This window comes from Oncorhynchus mykiss, chromosome 18 (assembly GCF_057628025.1).
Source record: "Oncorhynchus mykiss isolate SJ-2025 chromosome 18, ASM5762802v1, whole genome shotgun sequence".
Taxonomy (NCBI): domain Eukaryota; kingdom Metazoa; phylum Chordata; class Actinopteri; order Salmoniformes; family Salmonidae; genus Oncorhynchus; species Oncorhynchus mykiss.
The window spans coordinates 71,599,719-71,617,996 of NC_143039.1; the positions used below are offsets into that span (position 1 = coordinate 71,599,719).

An 18,278-nucleotide genomic window follows, 5' to 3' on the forward strand; every position below is an offset into this window, starting at 1 on the left:
AATGGGGCTACCTTGGTAAACATGTCAGAGTGGTCATAACTTCCTGTGTGGTGGTAATGGGGCTACAATGGTAACATGTCAGAGTAGTCCTAACTTCCTGTGTGGTGGTAATGGAGCTACAATGGTAACATGTCAGAGTAGTCCTAACTTCCTGTGTGGTGGTAATGGGGCTACAATGGTAACATGTCAGAGTGGTCATAACTTCCTGTGTGGTGGTAATATAATGGTAACATGTCAGAGTGGTCATAACTTCCTGTGTGGTGGTAATGGGGCTATAATGGTAACATGTCAGAGTGGTCATAACTTCCTGTGTGGTGGTAATGGGGCTATAATGGTAACATGTCAGAGTGGTCATAACTTCCTGTGTGCTGTCCCATATACAACAGAAGTTCCCTGATCCTGGTGCAGAATACACAGTGTTTCTCCCTCCCCATATCGACTGATACCATTCAATTCAAATCATTAAAAAAAAGACAATACAAGTAAAAGTTGTGTCTCATAAAATGTTTATGCCGAGTGCCAGGTCTCTCTCCATTCAGAGGCATGAGTATCAAGCCCATCTGTCAGTCTGGACTTCATCACATTATCTTGCAAGTCTCCATGTGTTGACTCCACATGTTTCTATGAGCACATACATGACATACATAGTCACTGTTCTATTAACAATGGCATTCAGGATAGATAATATCTGACACAAGTCAAACTAAACCTACCTAATTTTTGTTCTCCGCATCGACGACTGTTGGTGAACAGGCAAGATGTGAGGTTGGGGGTGAGGTCTTTGCCAGAGCCTCAGTGATGGGCATAGCAGCGCAGATTCACACACACAAACACACACAGGCACACGCACCCACACGCACCCACACAGAGCACTGATTCCATTATTAATAATGGGTATGAGTAGCCTGGTGAAACCAACCTGATCACTGCATTCACCTCTCTATTTCACTTCAGATATCATACAATGTGAAGTTAAATGGAACGCTGAACACAGCATTCAGGCCAGCTCTAACGGGCTTATTATACTGGCAGTATATGCCCTGGACATTATATGCATCTAAGAAGTACAAAACAAGCAACAATTAAAGTCAGTTTACAGAAGTGATGTTTTACAATTGGGTTAACAAATGTATCGAAGTAATGAAGTGGGTTACCTTCTGTATTTGTACAAATGAGGAGCCTGTGAAAGCTGTGGCCATTGACAGGTGACGGTTGCTGGCCGGATACTTGCCAACATGTGGCTCACTGTTCCATTCATATGAATGCTCACAGCAAGGGCATGTCTGCATGATGCTGATGAGGGCCCCTTTGCTGGTCTTCTCTATGCTGCGTGTTCGGCTGTAAACTGGCCGTCTCTCGAACAACTGCAGCAGGCAATCTTATGAGGTGGTGTAGACTGGGAGGGCCTGTTCCGGGGTGATGTAATAGACAGTCAAAAGTTGCCTTTTGTTCAAAAGAAAGGAAAAATATTTTTTCTAATGCACTTCACAAACAAAATGTCTCTGCTTGGCTGGGGAATTAGCCTTCTGCTTCATTAAGCTGGGTATTTTTAAAAACATATTTTCACATAACACACATTACCTGTCATTGTTGATGTATCAGTAACTCGGGTCACTATCAGAGGCCTCATTATGGCATGTCCTTTTCGTATGAGTTGAGAGAGACTGGCAACAACAGAGGAGGTGTCACAAGGGTACATACGTCGCATGACACAATTTTATTCGGAGGTCTTGCTGTGTAAACACCAGGTGCACAGTGGCTTAAATGATTTTGGCACGTCGCTAAACCATTGCAATCACATCGCTGGACAAGTCCTAGGTGATACTCACATTGGCTCCTTCTGGTAGGTCCCACCATCCATTAACGACCAGGGGATCCGTTTGGCACCCAACTGTGCACTTTTTCTATGAAAAACAGGGTGAACGATTGTCATCATTCCTGAATTATAAACATAGCTCGAGAAATAATGTACTCTGGTTTGGAAGCTAATTCTTTGCTTTACAGATGTAGACTGACTGGCTCCACATTGGATTAGATTCAGACCGGTGACACCGTTAACACTATACAAACACCTGTGACATGTTTTTCTATGGCCCTGGGTTGGTTTGAGTTTGTTGCTGCTAGTTAGTACACTGTTGTAGTCAGACATGAATTAAATAGGCCTGTTGTAAAGGCAGGTCCTCACCAGACATCATCGGCAACAACGTCGCCTATGGGCACAAACCCACTGTCGCTGGATCAGACAGGACTAATATATACACTACCGGTCAAACATTTTAGAACATCTACTCATTCAAGGGTTTTTCTTTATTTGTACTATTTTTACATTGTAGAATAATAGTGAAGACATCAAAATTATGAAATAACACATGAGGAATCATATAGTAACCAAGAAAGTGTTAAACAAACCAAAATATATTTTATATTTGAGATTCTTCAAAGTAGCCACCCTTTGCCTTGATGACACTCTTGGCATTCTCTCAACCAGCTACACCTGGAATGCTTTTCCAAAAGTCTTGAAGGAGTTCCCACTTATGCGGAGCACTTGTTGGCTGCTTTTCCTTCACACTGCGGTCGGACTCATCCCAAACCGTCTCAATTTGGTTGAGGTCGGGGGATTGTGGAGGCCAAGTCATCTGATTCAGCACTCCAACACTCTCCTTCTTGGTTAAAATATGCATTGCACAGCCTGGAGGTGTGTTGGGTCATTGTTGTGTGGAAAAACAAATGATAGTACCACTAAGCCCAAACCAGATGGGATGGCGTATTGCTGCAGAATGCTGTGGTAGCCATGCTGGTTAAGTGTGCCTTGAATTCTAAATAAATCACAGACAGTGTCACCAGGAAAGCACCCCCACACCATAACACCTCCTCCTCCATGCTTTACGGTGGAAAATACACATGCAGAGATAATCTGTTCACTCACACCGTGTTTCACAAAGACACAGCGGTTAGAACAAAAAATCTCAAATTTGGACTCCAGACCAAAGGACAAATCTCCACCAGTCTAATGTCCATTGATCGTGTTTCTTGGCCCAAGCAAGTCTCTTCTTATTATTGGTGTCCTTTAGTAGTGGTTTCTTTGCAGCAATTTGACCATGAAGGCCTGATTCACACACTCCTCTGAACAGTTGATGTTGAGATGTGTCTTTTACTTGAACTCTGTGAAGCATTTATTTGGGCTGCAATTTCAGAGGCTGCTAACTCCAATGAACTTATCCTCTGCAGCAGAGATAACACTGGGTCTTCCATTCCTGTGGCAGACCTCATGAGAGCCAGTTTCATCATAGCACTTGATGGTTTTTGCGACTGCACTTGAAGAAACTTTCAAAGTTCTTGAAATGTTTTGGATTGTCTGACCTTCATGGCTTAAAGTAATGATGGACTTTCATTTCTCTTTGCTTATTTGAGTTGTTCTTACCCTAATATGGAGTTGGTATTTTACCAAATAGGGCTATCTTCTGTATACCTCCCTACCCTGTCACAACACAACTGATTAACTCAAACCCATTAAGAAGGAAACAAATTCCACAAATTAACTTTTAACTTTTAAGAAGGCACACCTGTTAATTGAAATGCATTCCAGGTGACTACCTCATGAAGCTGGTTGAGAGAATGCCAAGAGTGTGCAAAGCTGTCATCAAGGCAAAGGATGGGTATTTGAAGAATCTCAAATGTAAAATATATTTTGATTTGTTTAACACTTTTTTGGACCCTACCCGATTCCATGTGTGTTATTTCATAGTTTTGATGTCTTCACTATTATTCTACAATGTATAAAATAGTACAAATAAAGAAAAACCCTTGAATGAGTAGGTGTTCTATAACTTTTGACCAGAAGTGTTTATACTGTCTTTCTTTCTCTCCACACCAAGGGGCATGGCCTGTTAGACTATGACTTCTCTCTCTCTCCCTTTCTGATAATGCCTAGAATAATGCCTTGTAATGCTTTGTAACTTCATACCTTGTATGTGATTTCAGTCATTTGACTAAGTAATTAAATACACTTGTATTTAGAATTTCTTGATTGTCTATTCCTGTAACTCAACTATAGTCTCTTGGATATTATCTTTATGGAGTGAGATAATAATTTTAATAGGCTAATTGCATGGCCATTACTGTTCGCATGTGAGGTAGAATATCCTATAGATTAGGGCTGTTGTGGTGACCGTATTACCGCCACACCGGCAGTCATGAGTCATGGCCTCAGTCAAATTCAATGTGACCGTTAGTCCCAGTAATCCCATCCAAAACTGGGCAAATTAATACCAAATTTGCTGACGGCCCTTGCTATTAGCCTGGTACTCAGCGCTCTATTGTCTCTCTAATCACTCTCAACACTTCATGATTGAATTTAAATAATATGACTGATGAAGACAAATGGTGATGGGAGTTAGAGCTCCCATTCCCAAATGGACACAGGAAAGCCCCAGACCCAATATACATAAATACGTTTTTAAAACCCCTTCCGACAGTACCTAAAAGAACAACCGGTCCTATCCAAGAGAGAGAACAAACAGGAAAGCCAATTGTTTTCGCTACTTTATTAAACCGGAGCCATTACTGAAAGGGAGAGAGAGGGAGGGGCACAGAGCGAGCAGCCGAGCAGCCATGTGGTGTGTAAATGTGTGAGGAGACACAGGAGGCTCGGAGCACCTGAGCAGACATGGAGGGAGAGACCGCAACCACTGTTATATCACGCTAGACTAACTTCTTGGTAGTTATTTATCATCCCATCTGGTTACATAGTACCAGTCTTGACTGCATCAAACCGACAGAAGCTAGCTAAATAGGCTAATTGAAGCTAGCTAAATAGGCTAATTGAAGCTAGCCAAATAGGCTAATTGAAGCTAGCTAAATAGGCTAATTGAAGCTATCCATAACTTCACTGCACTTCTCACCTTCCTACAGTTAGCCTACAAATAACATCTCTATTCAAATTATAACGTAAAGACCAGCCTACCTGTTGACTTTTGGTCATTGAAGCCTTTCTCATTTCACTTTTAATTCTGTCATTTTTATTCCATCTAACTTGCACAAGCAGAGCAGCAAAGCAATTGTTGCACTCTCTCTGCTAGAATGATCAGAGCCTTTTTTTGCTATTTTTTTTTTGCCAAATCATCAATATAGAGTGGCATCATGCAACTCTTATGTTTTGATTTCCAAGACATTCCCATGTTTATAGACCTATCACAACTAAATAAATCATGGATATTATTATGATGGTGTAGGCTATATTAAATAGATGTATTTTTTAAGTGTAGATGTTCAAAGGCATGCATCAGCAGCTTGTATGCATGGAAGTCTGGAGATGCTTATGTTTATGTTAGTTACTGTGAGATCAGCAGTCCTTTGCATGACAATTACCGGCTGACAAAATGTAGTGACCACCACAGCCCTATATGTGATTAATATTACCCCACCACACCTGTGCCACATGTAATTGCTTTGGAGTTATTAAAATAACGTTTAGATAGTCCTATTGGCTTTATGTAGCCCCGCCTACTTGACCCAGTTCCATTCGAACGCGATTGTGTTTCCGTTTCCATTTTACAACTTCTGTCAACGCTGGTGAATTACCTCAGAGCAGTGGCTAGCTAATCATTAAAAAACGCGCATCATTAACACATCTTAACAAATAAACAAAAACAAAACATGGCTCACATTTGGGAACACACATAAATGGCTTCACCAGGAGGAGGGAAAAAGATTGGTATTTTTGAAGGCCGACGTTCAGCCCAGCCAATCAAGCAGCTCTTACAACAATGGATCTTTAGAGACGGCTGGATGCGTTTGCATCGCTGGTCTTGGAAAGTCATGCAGCCTCAATGTTGTGGAAGGTAGGCTAAGAAGAAAAGTCATTTGCATTTCTATGTCTAACTTAACATAAGTAATTAGCACATTACTTATTTTAGCCCATGTGTGTTGTGGTGACAGTTACTGTAATCCATAGGCTAACACAGAGTTCTCAGATTATGTCTATGATCAATCTTCGCATTACTTTGTATTGTAAGTGATGTTTTTAGCCTATTTTCTTATTTATGTTTTAAATAATTTTACCCCTTTTTTGTGGTATCCAATTGTTAGTAGCTACTATCTTGTCTCACCGCTACAACTCCCGTACGGGCTCAAGAGAGACGAAGGTTGAAGGTCATGCATCCTCCGATACACAACCCAACCAAGTCACACTATTTCTTAACACAGCGCACATGCAACCCAGAAGCCAGCTGCACCAATGTGTTGGAGGAAACACTGTGCACCTGGCAACCTTGGTTAGCGTGCACTGCGCCCGGCCCACCACAGGAGGATATCCCTACCGGCCAAACTCTCCCTAACACGGATGACCCTAGGCCAATTGTGCGTCGCCCCACAGACCTCCCGGGCGCGGCTGGTTACGACAGAACCTGGGCGCGAACCCAGAGTCTCTGCTGGCGCTGCAGTACAGCGCCCTTAACCACTGCGCCACCTTCATTCCTTTTTATAGATGAAAGTGTGCAGTGCTGCCTTATCTAGACACAGAATGATAAAATAGTCAGGCTTAACATAGCAGTTAGACCAAACGTTTTGTTGGATGAAAGCTGAATTGAGAATGTTGTGACTCATTACATGTTAACATGTGTTTGTGGATCAACATAGCTGCTCTATTAATGTGGGGAATCTGTAAGTATCCTGTCAAATCTCACGTTGGTGAAGCAAGGTAGGTTTATGGAGTCCAGGTAGAGTAGCGTAGACAAATGTTTAAATACATGACAGCATCGTATGTATTTCTTTAATGTTATTAGTTATTAGTGTCTTCAGTGTTCTTTTTTTCTGGGTGAGTAAGTCTGGTCAAATATCCTTGTGTTTGGGGGATAATGCCTAAAGTATGGTAAGAAATAAGTGGTCTCATCTCATTGGGAACAATAGCAAGTTAAGTTTATGACGAAGTTTATCACATAGTCCTCAGTCACACAATTGTTAATGAGATTTTCTTTGAATGTCCTTTTTTTTGTTACAAACATTCTATCAAAAGGTGCAGAATGCAGTGTCCAGTGTGCTATCTGGCATAGCCTGCGCAGATGAGCAGCGACAATGGAATGCAGGGACTCGGAAGGAACCTTGAGCCACAGTGGTTAAACGGCATTGACTTCACACACCATAAGGCCAGTCACCAATATGCAGAAAAGCATCCAGAATGTCCACTCCTGCCTCCCACTCCTGCATTCCACTCACAGGAGGAATTGAATAGGAGCCCCGAGACACCTGAATCTGTCTGTGGGGAGTCTGCTCTATAAGTGTATCTGTATCCCACGTTCCAAGGGAATGCAGGCACACACTACGGGAAAGATAATGAGCTGATGGCCTCCCAGTGGCTGGAAGACTGTGGATACTCTGTGAACCACAGAGGCACTGTTGTCAGTGTTAAAGAGCCATGGCTATCTGCAAGCCCTGACGGAGTGCTGAACTCCAAGGAGCTGTTGGAGATCAAGTGTCCTGTCATGGGGACGGGCTGTAATTCTCTGGATGATGTCTTCAATGGGTAAGCCTGTGATGTGAAGGTGGTGGAGGGTACAGCCCAACTGCAACCGCACGGGCCACGTGGCTACAACATGCAGGTGCAAATTGGTATGTTTTACACAGGACTGCGTCCCAGCAAGTTGTCATCCCTGTTCCCTATGATACACAGTCCTGTGCAGAGGCTGTCCTGAGGTTGAAGGCATTCTACTCAACACACATGCTGGAATTTATTATCGAGGAGCATCAGGCAGGCAGACTGTCGCTGAGTGACAAATACATCCAGCTCTGTAGAAGTATGTAGTCATGTATTCCCTGTTTGCAGTTACAATTAACACACAGTTTTTTCAATTAAAAAGCCTGATTTAATGCATCAACAGTCACAGTATTGTGGACATTATTTTCATGCCTTTGTTTTTTATTAATGAGTATGTAAAATGAATAATTAAGTCGTTGTTATAATGAATTGAAATGTATTTAATGTAACTTTTGACACAACTTTAATTAATTTGGGGAAATTTGGCGAATTCTGTGAATGGCATTTTACTGGTCAGTTTATTCAGCATCTTCATGAATGATATCACCACGCAGGTTACACAGGGCAGCCCAGATTCAAAGTATTTCATCCATTTTAGATGAGAGGTTGATTGGCACTGTCTGTGAGATGATTCTAGCCCGTTTGAGCCTTTGAATTACGCGTTCCACATGAACCCTCCTGTTAGCTATCTGTCTTGTACATGTGGTGTCCTCTGACAGCTGTGAACCTCTTTTTGTGAAGCCTGGAATTGTTCATTTGACCTTCCTCTCATGTAGCAGATCATGGATTTTGAATCCCCGATCAGCCATTACCTCAACACCTGGACAGAGGTACTCCAGGAACCCAGAATCTGTTGTTATATATTTGTCGCTACATCTACCTCCATATGCTGAGAAGATGAACATCACTAGACCACAAGGTGCAATGACCATCGGGTACTTGATAGTGTTCTGGGTGTAGTAATGGCTGAATGACCCCCCCCCCCCCCCCCCCCCCACTCCCTTACACTTCTGTAAAGCATTTTCTGAGCAGTCGATAATGCAGGTTATTCCTGGGTAGTGGTCCTTAAAACATTGTGGCATTGTAGCACAGATGGTCTCCCTTGGCAACAATGGAATGTACTCCCTCAGATTCTCTTCCATCGTGTCAATCAAATAACTAATCACTCAACTGACAATACTCTGGAAAACCCAAAACCTTTCTGCTAGGTACTGCTGCAGCAAGTTGAGCTACAGCTTAGTCAGTGTCATCAGGAGTTGGTCTGGCAGGTCTAACTGAAAGCCTTTGTAGAGGGGTAGAAGATTTGTAGAGAGGTGCTGCTGGGCACTGTGTCCCTGTCTCACAGGTAGTGGGCTTTACATGATCACCTGAGCTATAGTTGTGATCACTTAGAGATGGGTCTTCCGATTGGGTTTGGGCATCCATCTCTGGAGGCATATCCATTCCTTCAATCTGTGTTTGCCAATCCCTATTTTCAATTTGTTGAACACTTGAGCCTTTTGTGTCATCTGTTAGGAAATCAGTATAGCTTGTTAAACAAGTCAATGGACAATTAATAACAAAACCCCATACTGCATGGACGCTCCTAATAATATTGAATAATCACAATAATTAAGTATATTTGAAATGACGTTTGTTTTATTGAGTTGTAGAGGAAATAAATTGTGCTATTACGAGACTGCTTAGCTACAAGAACAAGAGAAAACAGACAAACTGCTCAAGAGTTTGGTTTACCTGTCATTGATGACTGCCTGATCAACATCTGACGCTTCTTCACGAGTGGAGCATCGTAGCCAGCCATTTTTCTGGGTAAGGATGCTCCACTGTAGGATTCTTGTCTATGAAGTGGTAGGAGCACACAAAGGGACATTGTGGTGGTTTCTTTAGATTCAACGCTTTGAGCCAGAACAGCAAAGACTGTCTCTAGGAGGTGGATGCAGGTCGTATGAAGTTCCACAGGGACATTCAGATCGACGTAGAGGTTGGTGTTCAAAACATTGCTGTTGTAAAAACTGCCTCCTCTTCATCCAATTATTGTGACGGCCTGGTACAAGACATATAATGCCAGTCATGTTGATCGATTTTAAGATTTTGTGCGGTTCTGTCAGTGTAAATCTATCAAGCTCTCAACGGAAAGTACCACTTTTGCATGCGCTAGCGTCATGCGAATGTTGCAGGAAATTGAAACACAATTGCAACGAACTCGCTGCGACCACTGTGAAGTTCCAGAATAAGGCGAAAAAAGGTGCGAGAAAAAGGTGCTTTCTAGATCCTTAAAGGGTTATTTGGCTGTCCCCATAGAATAAACTTTTGAAGAACCCTTTTTGGTTCCATGTAGAACCCTTTCTACATAGGGTTCTACATAGAATAGAATGATTCAAGAAGGATTAGAAGATAGGATTCTACCTGGAACCCAAACCCAAAAGGGTTCCAGCCAATAAATAAACCCTTTTCTTGTGGATTATTTAATGGCCTACATCATGTTATTTCAAGTTATGCCTTTGGAGTGCAACATCACATTGTAAAAAAAAATGTGCATGCCTATACATTGGGCAATTGAAGGCATCTAGGATTTATGTTTTTTGATGTGTGTTTGATAAAAATCATAGATTGTATGCAACATTATCACCATGTGACCTGATGTCTACTGTACTGTGCCAAGGTGATTCAGAGCAGTTAAACGGGAGTGACGAGTGGGCTGATGTAACGGTAATATTGTCAAATTTCCACTTTAAATCAATTAATTATGCAATTATGCATTATGCCAGCATATTAGGCAATACTTAAGAGTAGTGAATGTGTCAGGTATTTGATCGTGTCAGGAAGAGTAGCTGATTCCTGGGGTCCAAACATATTAAAACTCTTACATTATATATAAAACAAAAGATAAAACAGTACATCATATAACATTATTACACCACTATATATCTACAATACAAAATGTTTAATAACACCATACAACAATATCACCATGTGTCCGTATATACATCTGCCTGTACCTTTGTGTGTGTCTGTTCAGTCTCCTTTTTTCCATAAGGTGTATTTTTATCTGTTTTCTCCAATCTGATTCTACTGCTTGCATCACTTACAGTACAAATTCCCTGTTGAAGGTCAGTTAGGATCACCACTTTATTTTAAGAATGTGAAATGTCAGAATAATAGTAGAGAATGATTTATTTCAGCTTTTGTTTATTTTATCACATTCCCAGTGTGTCCGAAGTTTACATACACTCAATTAGTATTTGGTAGCATTGCCTCTCTGGGGTAGGCGGGACGCTTGCGTCCCACATGGCCAATAGCCAGAGAAAATGCATTTCGCCAAATTCAAATACATTTCTATAAAATCTAACTTTCATTAAATTACACATGCTAGATAGCAAATTAAAGCCACACTCGTTGTGAATCCAGCCAACATGTTAGATTTAAAAAAGGCTTTTCGGCGAAATCATAAGATGGTATTATCTGATGATAGCACAACAGTAAACAATGAGAGTAGCATATTTCAACACTGCAGGCGCGACACAAAACGCAGAAATAAAATATAAATCATGCCTTACCTTTGATGAGCTTCTTTTTTTGGCACTCCTATATGTCCCATAAACATCACAAATGGTCCTTTTGTTCGATTAATTCCGTCGATATATATCCAAAATGTCCATTTATTTGGCGCTTTTGATCCAGAAAAACATCGCTTCCAACTTATGCAACGTCGCTACAAAATATCTCAAAAGTTTGCCAAAACATTTCAAACTACTTTTGTAATACAACTGTAGGTATTTCTAAACTTATATAATCGATCAAATTGAAGACGGGATGATCTGTGTTCAATACAGGAGCATAACAAACTGACGCTACATGTCTGGTTACGAGCTTCTATCAAAAGGTGCACATGAAGTGACTCTCGTTCTGAGCTATGGTACTTCTTCATTACACAAAGGAAAAACCTCAACCAATTTCTACAAACTGGTGCCATCAGGTGGAAGCGGTAGGAACTGCAGGAAAGTCGATTCGAATTCTGGATTCCCCATGAAAACATGTTGAAAAGAAAGTGACTTAAAAAAATAATGTCCTTTGGGTTTCGCTTGCTAAATAAGTTCTGTTTTACTCACAGACATGATTCAAACAGTTTTAGAAACTTCAGAGTGTTTTCTATCCAATACTACTAATAATATGCATATATTAAAGATCTGGGACAGAGTAGGAGGCAGTTCAGTTTGGGCACGCTATTTATCCAAATGTGAAAATGCTTCCCCCTACCCCAAACAGGTTAAATTGTTTAACTTGGGTGAAACATTTTGGGTAGCCTTCCACAAGCTTCCCACAATAAGTTGGGTGAATTTTGGTCAATTCCTCCGGACAGAGCTGGTGTAACTGAATCAGGTTTGTAGGCCTCCTAGCTCACACTCACTTTTTCAGTTCTACCCACACATTTTCTATAGGATTGAGGTCAGGGCTTTGTGATGGCCACTCAAATACCCTGACTTTGTTGTCCTTTAGCCATTTTGCTACAACTTTGGATGTATGCTTGGGGTCATTGTCCATTTGGAAGACCCATTTGCTACCAAGCTTTAACTTCCTGACTGATGTCTTGAGATGTTGCTTCAATTTATCCGCATCATTTTCACATCTCATGATGCCATCCATTTTGTGAAGTGCACCAGTCTCTCCTGCAGCAAAGCACCCCCACAACATGATGCTGCCACCCCATGCTTCACGGTTGGGATGGTGTAATTTGGCTTGCAAGCCTCCCCCTTTGTCCTCCAAACATAACGATGGTCATCATGGCCAAACAGATATATTTTTGTTTCATCAAATCAAAAAGTACGATCTTTGTCCCCATGTGCAGTTGCAAACCGTAGTTGGCTTTTTAATGGCGGTTTTGGAGCAGTGGCTTCTTCCTTGCTGAGCGGCTTTTGAAAAAGCATGTGCCAACAAGGAGGCCTACAAACCTGACTCCGTTACACCAGCTATGTCAGGAGAAATGGGCCAAATTTCACCCAACTTATTGTGGGAAGCTTGTGGAACGCCAAATATTAATTGAGTATTGATATTTCACATTCTTAAAATAAAATGGTGATCCTAACTGACCTACAACAGGGAATTTTTACTGGGATTAAATGTCAGGAATTGTGAAACTGTGTTAAAATGTATTTGGCCAAGGTGTATGTAAACTTCCGACTTCAAATGGAGATACTTTTCTACCCGTTTCCTCCAGCATCTTCACAAGGTCCTTTGCTGTTCTGGGATTGATTTGCACTTTTCACACCAAAGTACGTTCATTTCTAGAAGACATAAGAGTCTCCTTCTTGAGCGGTATGACGGCTGCGTGGTCCCATGGTGTTTGTACTTGCGTACTATTGATTGATTGCTCCCACGGGTGAACCAGACTTGTGGACGTCTACCATTTTTTTCTGAGGTCTTGGCTGATTTCTTTTGATTTTCCCATGATGTCAAGCACCGAAGCACTGAGTTTAAAGTTAGGCATTGAAATGCATCCACAGGTACATCTCCAATTAACTCAAATGATGTCAATTAGCCTATCAGAAGCTTCTAAAGCCATGACATTTTTTTCTGGAATTTTCCAAGCCTTTTAAAGGCACAGTCAACTTAGTGTATGTAAACTTCTGACCCACTGGAATTGTGATTATACAGTGCCTTGCGAAAGTATTCGACCCCTTGAACTTTGCGACCTTTTGCCACATTTCAGGCTTCAAACATAAAGATATTAAACTGTATTTTTTTGTGAAGAATCAACAACAAGTGGGACACAATCATGAAGTGGAACGACATTTATTGGATATTTCAAACTTTTTTAACAAATCAAAAACTGAAAAATTGGGCGTGCAAAATTATTCAGCCCCTTTACTTTCAGTGCAGCAAACTCTCTCCAGAAGTTCAGTGAGGATCTCTGAATGATCCAATGTTGACCTAAATGACTAATGATGATAAATACAATCCACCTGTGTGTAATCAAGTCTCCGTATAAATGCACCTGCACTGTGATAGTCTCAGAGGTCCGTTAAAAGCGCAGAGAGCATCATGAAGAACAAGGAACACACCAGGCAGGTCCGAGATACTGTTGTGAAGAAGTTTAAAGCCAGATTTGGATACAAAAAGATTTCCCAAGCTTTAAACATCCCAAGGAGCACTGTGCAAGCGATAATATTGAAATGGAAGGAGTATCAGACCACTGCAAATCTACCAAGACCTGGCCGTCCCTCTAAACTTTCAGCTCATACAAGGAGAAGACTGATCAGAGATGCAGCCAAGAGGCCCATGATCACTCTGGATGAACTGCAGAGATCTACAGCTGAGGTGGGAGACTCTGTCCATAGGACAACAATCAGTCGTATATTGCACAAATCTGGCCTTTATGGAAGAGTGGCAAGAAGAAAGCCATTTCTTAAAGATATCCATAAAAAGTGTCGTTTAAAGTTTGCCACAAGCCACCTGGGAGACACACCAAACATGTGGAAGAAGGTGCTCTGGTCAGATGAAACCAAAATTGAACTTTTTGGCAACAATGCAAAACGTTATGTTTGGCGTAAAAGCAACACAGCTGAACACACCATCCCCACTGTCAAACATGGTGGCGGCAGCATCATGGTTTGGGCCTGCTTTTCTTCAGCAGACAGGGAAGATGGTTAAAATTGATGGGAAGATGGATGGAGCCAAATACAGGACCATTCTGGAAGAAAACCTGATGGAGTCTGCAAAAGACCTGAGACTGGGACGGAGATTTGTCTTCCAACAAGACAATGATCCAAAACATAAAGCAAAATCTACAATGGAATGGTTCAAAAATAAACATATCCAGGTGTTAGAATGGCCAAGTCAAAGTCCAGACCTGAATCCAATCGAGAATCTGTGGAAAGAACTGAAAACTGCTGTTCACAAATGCCCTCCATCCAACCTCACTGAGCTCGAGCTGTTTGCAAGGAGGAATGGGAAAAAAATTTCAGTCTCTCGATGTGCAAAACTGATAGAGACATACCCCAAGCGACTTACAGCTGTAATCGCAGCAAAAGGTGGCGCTACAAAGTATTAACTTAAGGGGGCTGAATAATTTTGCACGCCCAATTTTTCAGTTTTTGATTTGTTAAAAAAGTTTGAAATATCCAATAAATGTCGTTCCACTTCATGATTGTGTCCCACTTGTTGTTGATTCTTCACAAAAAAATACAGTTTTATATCTTTATGTTTGAAGCCTGAAATGTGGCAAAAGGTCGCAAAGTTCAAGGGGGCCGAATACTTTCGCAAGGCACTGTAAGTGAAATAATCTGTCTGTAAACAATTGTTGGATAAATTACTTGTGTTATGCACAAAGTAGATGTTCTAACCGACTTGCAAAACTATAGTTTGTTAACTAGAAATTGGTGGAGTGGTTGAAAAACTAGTTTTAATGACTCCAACCTAAGTGTATGTAAACTTCCGACTTGTACCTGATGTGGAATATGTAGTCATGTAGTCATGGCTCTATGTACTGTAGTACTGTGCGCCTCCAATAGTCTGTTCTGGACTTGGGGACTCTGAAGAAGACTCTGAAAAGACCTCTTGTGGCATGTCTTGTGGGTATGCATGGGTGTCCGAGCTATGTGCTAGTAGTTTAAACAGACAGCTCAGTACATTCAGCTTGTCAACACTTCTTACAAAAACAAGTAGCAATGAAGTCAATCTCTCTTCCACTTTGAGCCATGAGAGATTGGCATGCATGTCATTAACATTAGCTCTCGGTGTACTTTAAAGGGCCAGCCGTGCTGCCCTGTTCTAAGCCAACTACAATTTCCCCAAGTCCCTCATTGTGGCAAATGACCACACTACTGAACAGTAGTCCAGATGTGACAAAACTAGGGCCTGTAGGACCTGCCTTGTTGATTAGTGAGTAGTGCTTTATTATGGACAGACTTCTCCCCATCTTAGCTACTGTTGTATCAATATGTTTTGACCATGACAATTTACAATCCAGGGTTACACCAAGCTGTTTAGTCACCTCAACTTGCTCAATATCCACATTATTCATTGCCAGATGTAGTTGAGGTTTAAGGTGAAAATTATATCAAAAGTGTAACCATTGCAACATTTGATATACAGTCACATTTACTGTGGTTGTCTGAAGCATGCTTTTGAGTTCACATCTGGCGATGCCTCATTGCGATTGGCTATTTCCCATAATTTGCAACAATTTGAATGAGCATCATCATCTCCATCATTCCTTTGTGGTACCTCAAACTGTCTTGATTACCAGCTGAGATAAACTTTTATGAGTTCATTTTACTCCTGGCTCAGAGTTTGTCTGGGCAGTGTCTTATCATCCTCCTAAAATCTGTTCTGAGGTGGGAGTTTTTATTGTCTTAAAACAGATTTTAAGGATTCCTATGACCTTCTATGAGTTGCTTTGTGGATACGGGCCCTGCTGGTAACTCACAGCTCATGAAGTCTCCTAAATATCTGTCGACTAGGTGGGACTTTTATGGCTAAATAGGCTTCATGCTTAGCTTTTATTTTTTCCCGTAAGAGTAAAATATCTCTGTTCTCGACACTCTGAGACGCTTTGTGGATTTGGGCCCAGATCTCTCAACAGCTTTCTACATTTTACTCCATATTCAGCTACTCAAGACATTTTCTCCCATACGTACGTAGAAAACGGACACTCCGTCCAAAGAGCAGCCAGTGAATCATGACATCTAGAGAGGAATTAGCCTTGAGGGTAGGGTCTACAGGACGCTGCGGATAAAATTAGGTCTATGTTAGAACTATTTATAGACACCTGTATCTACAACACAGTATGGGTGAGATTTTCACAGTGCAAAAGAAGTGGGCAAAGTGCAGAAATTACCATAACCTAATTCAATTTGGCAGCATGGTTTAATTAAATTATACAGAGCCTATTTTCCAAGTCTTTGTCACTTCCCGCACTCCTATCAAATATTTAGCTGTACAACATGAATTTTATATTACATAAGAAGTTGAAATTTAATAAAGTTGAGCCAATAAGAGGAAGATGTGTGTGTGTATATATATATATATAATATATATATATTCCATTACGAAATGGCACATCATGACATGAAAAGAAAAGCTATATTTAAGAATGAGTAGGTTAGGAATACCTGCTGGGTTTCTGATGGACTTAAATGGAACAAAAAATGTAAAAAATGATGACTTTAGAAATGTGCTTTGAGAAATAACCCTTTGGATGTGACTGTGAACAGGTTTCCTTTTATCTAAAATAACGTTTGAAAAAATTATTCTACAGTGTTTGCCCGTCTTCACTTCAGCTACACATGCTGTGAGAGGATTGCAGTCATAAACAGAGAAGGGACGTAACTGACCCATCATTTCCGGGGTGTAACTGACCCATCATTTCTGAGGTGTAACTGACCCATCATTTCTGAGGTGTAACTGACCCATCATTTCCGGGGTGTAACTGACCCATCATTTCCGGGGTGTAACTGACCAATCCTTTCCGGGGTGTAACTGACCCATCATTTCCGGGGTGTAACTGACCAATCCTTTCCGGGGTGTAACTGACCCATCATTTCCGGGGTGTAACTGACCCATCATTTCCGCGGTGTAACTGACCAATCATTTCCGGGGTGTAACTGACCCATCATTTCCGGGGTGTAACTGACCCATAATTTCTGAGGTGTAACTGACCAATCATTTCCGGGGTGTAACTGACCCATCATTTCCGGGGTGTAACTGACCCATCATTTCTGAGGTGTAACTGACCCATCATTTCTGAGGTGTAACTGACCCATCATTTCCGGGGTGTAACTGACCCATCATTTCTGAGGTGTAACTGACCCATCATTTCTGAGGTGTAACTGACCCATCATTTCTGAGGTGTAACTGACCCATCATTTCCGAGGTGTAACTGACCCATCATTTCCGAGGTGTAACTGACCCATCATTTCCGAGGTGTAACTGACCCATCATTTCTGAGGTGTAACTGACCAATCATTTCCGGGGTGTAACTGACCAATCATTTCCGGGGTGTAACTGACCAATCATTTCCGGGGTGTAACTGACCCATCATTTCCGAGGTGTAACTGACCCATCATTTCCGAGGTGTAACTGACCCATCATTTCCGAGGTGTAACTGACCCATCATTTCCGGGGTGTAACTGACCCATCATTTCCGGGGTGTAACTGACCCATCATTTCCGGGGTGTAACTGACCCATCATTTCTGAGGTGTAACTGACCCATCATTTCTGAGGTGTAACTGACCCATCATTTCTGAGGTGTAACTGACCCATCATTTCTGAGGTGTAACTGACCCATCATTTCTGAGGTGTAACTGACCCATCATTTCTGAGGTGTATTTGACCCATCATTTTGGGGATTAACAGAATACATCTGGGACACATTTCACTGCCAGGGTTAAATGGAATCCCTTTGGATATAACATTTAGCTATATATCTTTTTGCCATATAGAAATTTGCTATGTTGTATATTTAAATACATGTATGGATCATTAATACCCCATAGTCCTTGGGCCTTCACCTCCCCTTTGTGTTGGTTGAGTATTGATCCACCAATGCATCCTTCCATCTCTAAGTCTTCCACTAAATCTCCATGGCTGGATTTAAAATGTTGCGTGTGTCCTAACGTACAAATGAAAAGTGCTTACATACCAACATTGTTTTTTTTTTGCTCCTCATTGGCAGTCACTGTCATTTCCAATAATTACAGACAATAGCAACATTCTCCCCTCATTTGCAAGGTAATTTGATGTTGGTGA

General features: G+C 41.3%; 1 long non-coding RNA gene across 2 annotated transcripts in view; it reads right to left on the reverse strand.

The window, feature by feature from the left end:
- Positions 1 to 489: 489 nt before the first annotated feature.
- LOC118941202 (uncharacterized) overlaps positions 490 to 18,278 on the reverse strand; it is a 37,190-nt gene continuing 19,401 nt past the window's right edge. The window contains exons 3-6 of one of the 2 annotated variants that reach the window (XR_016488616.1): positions 1,830 to 1,904; positions 1,582 to 1,664; positions 714 to 1,406; positions 490 to 621 (exon numbers count right to left, since the gene is read on the reverse strand). This is a non-coding gene — a long non-coding RNA (uncharacterized LOC118941202). Of the gene's footprint in view, positions 622 to 713; positions 1,444 to 1,581; positions 1,665 to 1,829; positions 1,905 to 18,278 lie in introns of those variants that run through there. The other variant, XR_016488617.1, reaches the window with a different exon arrangement.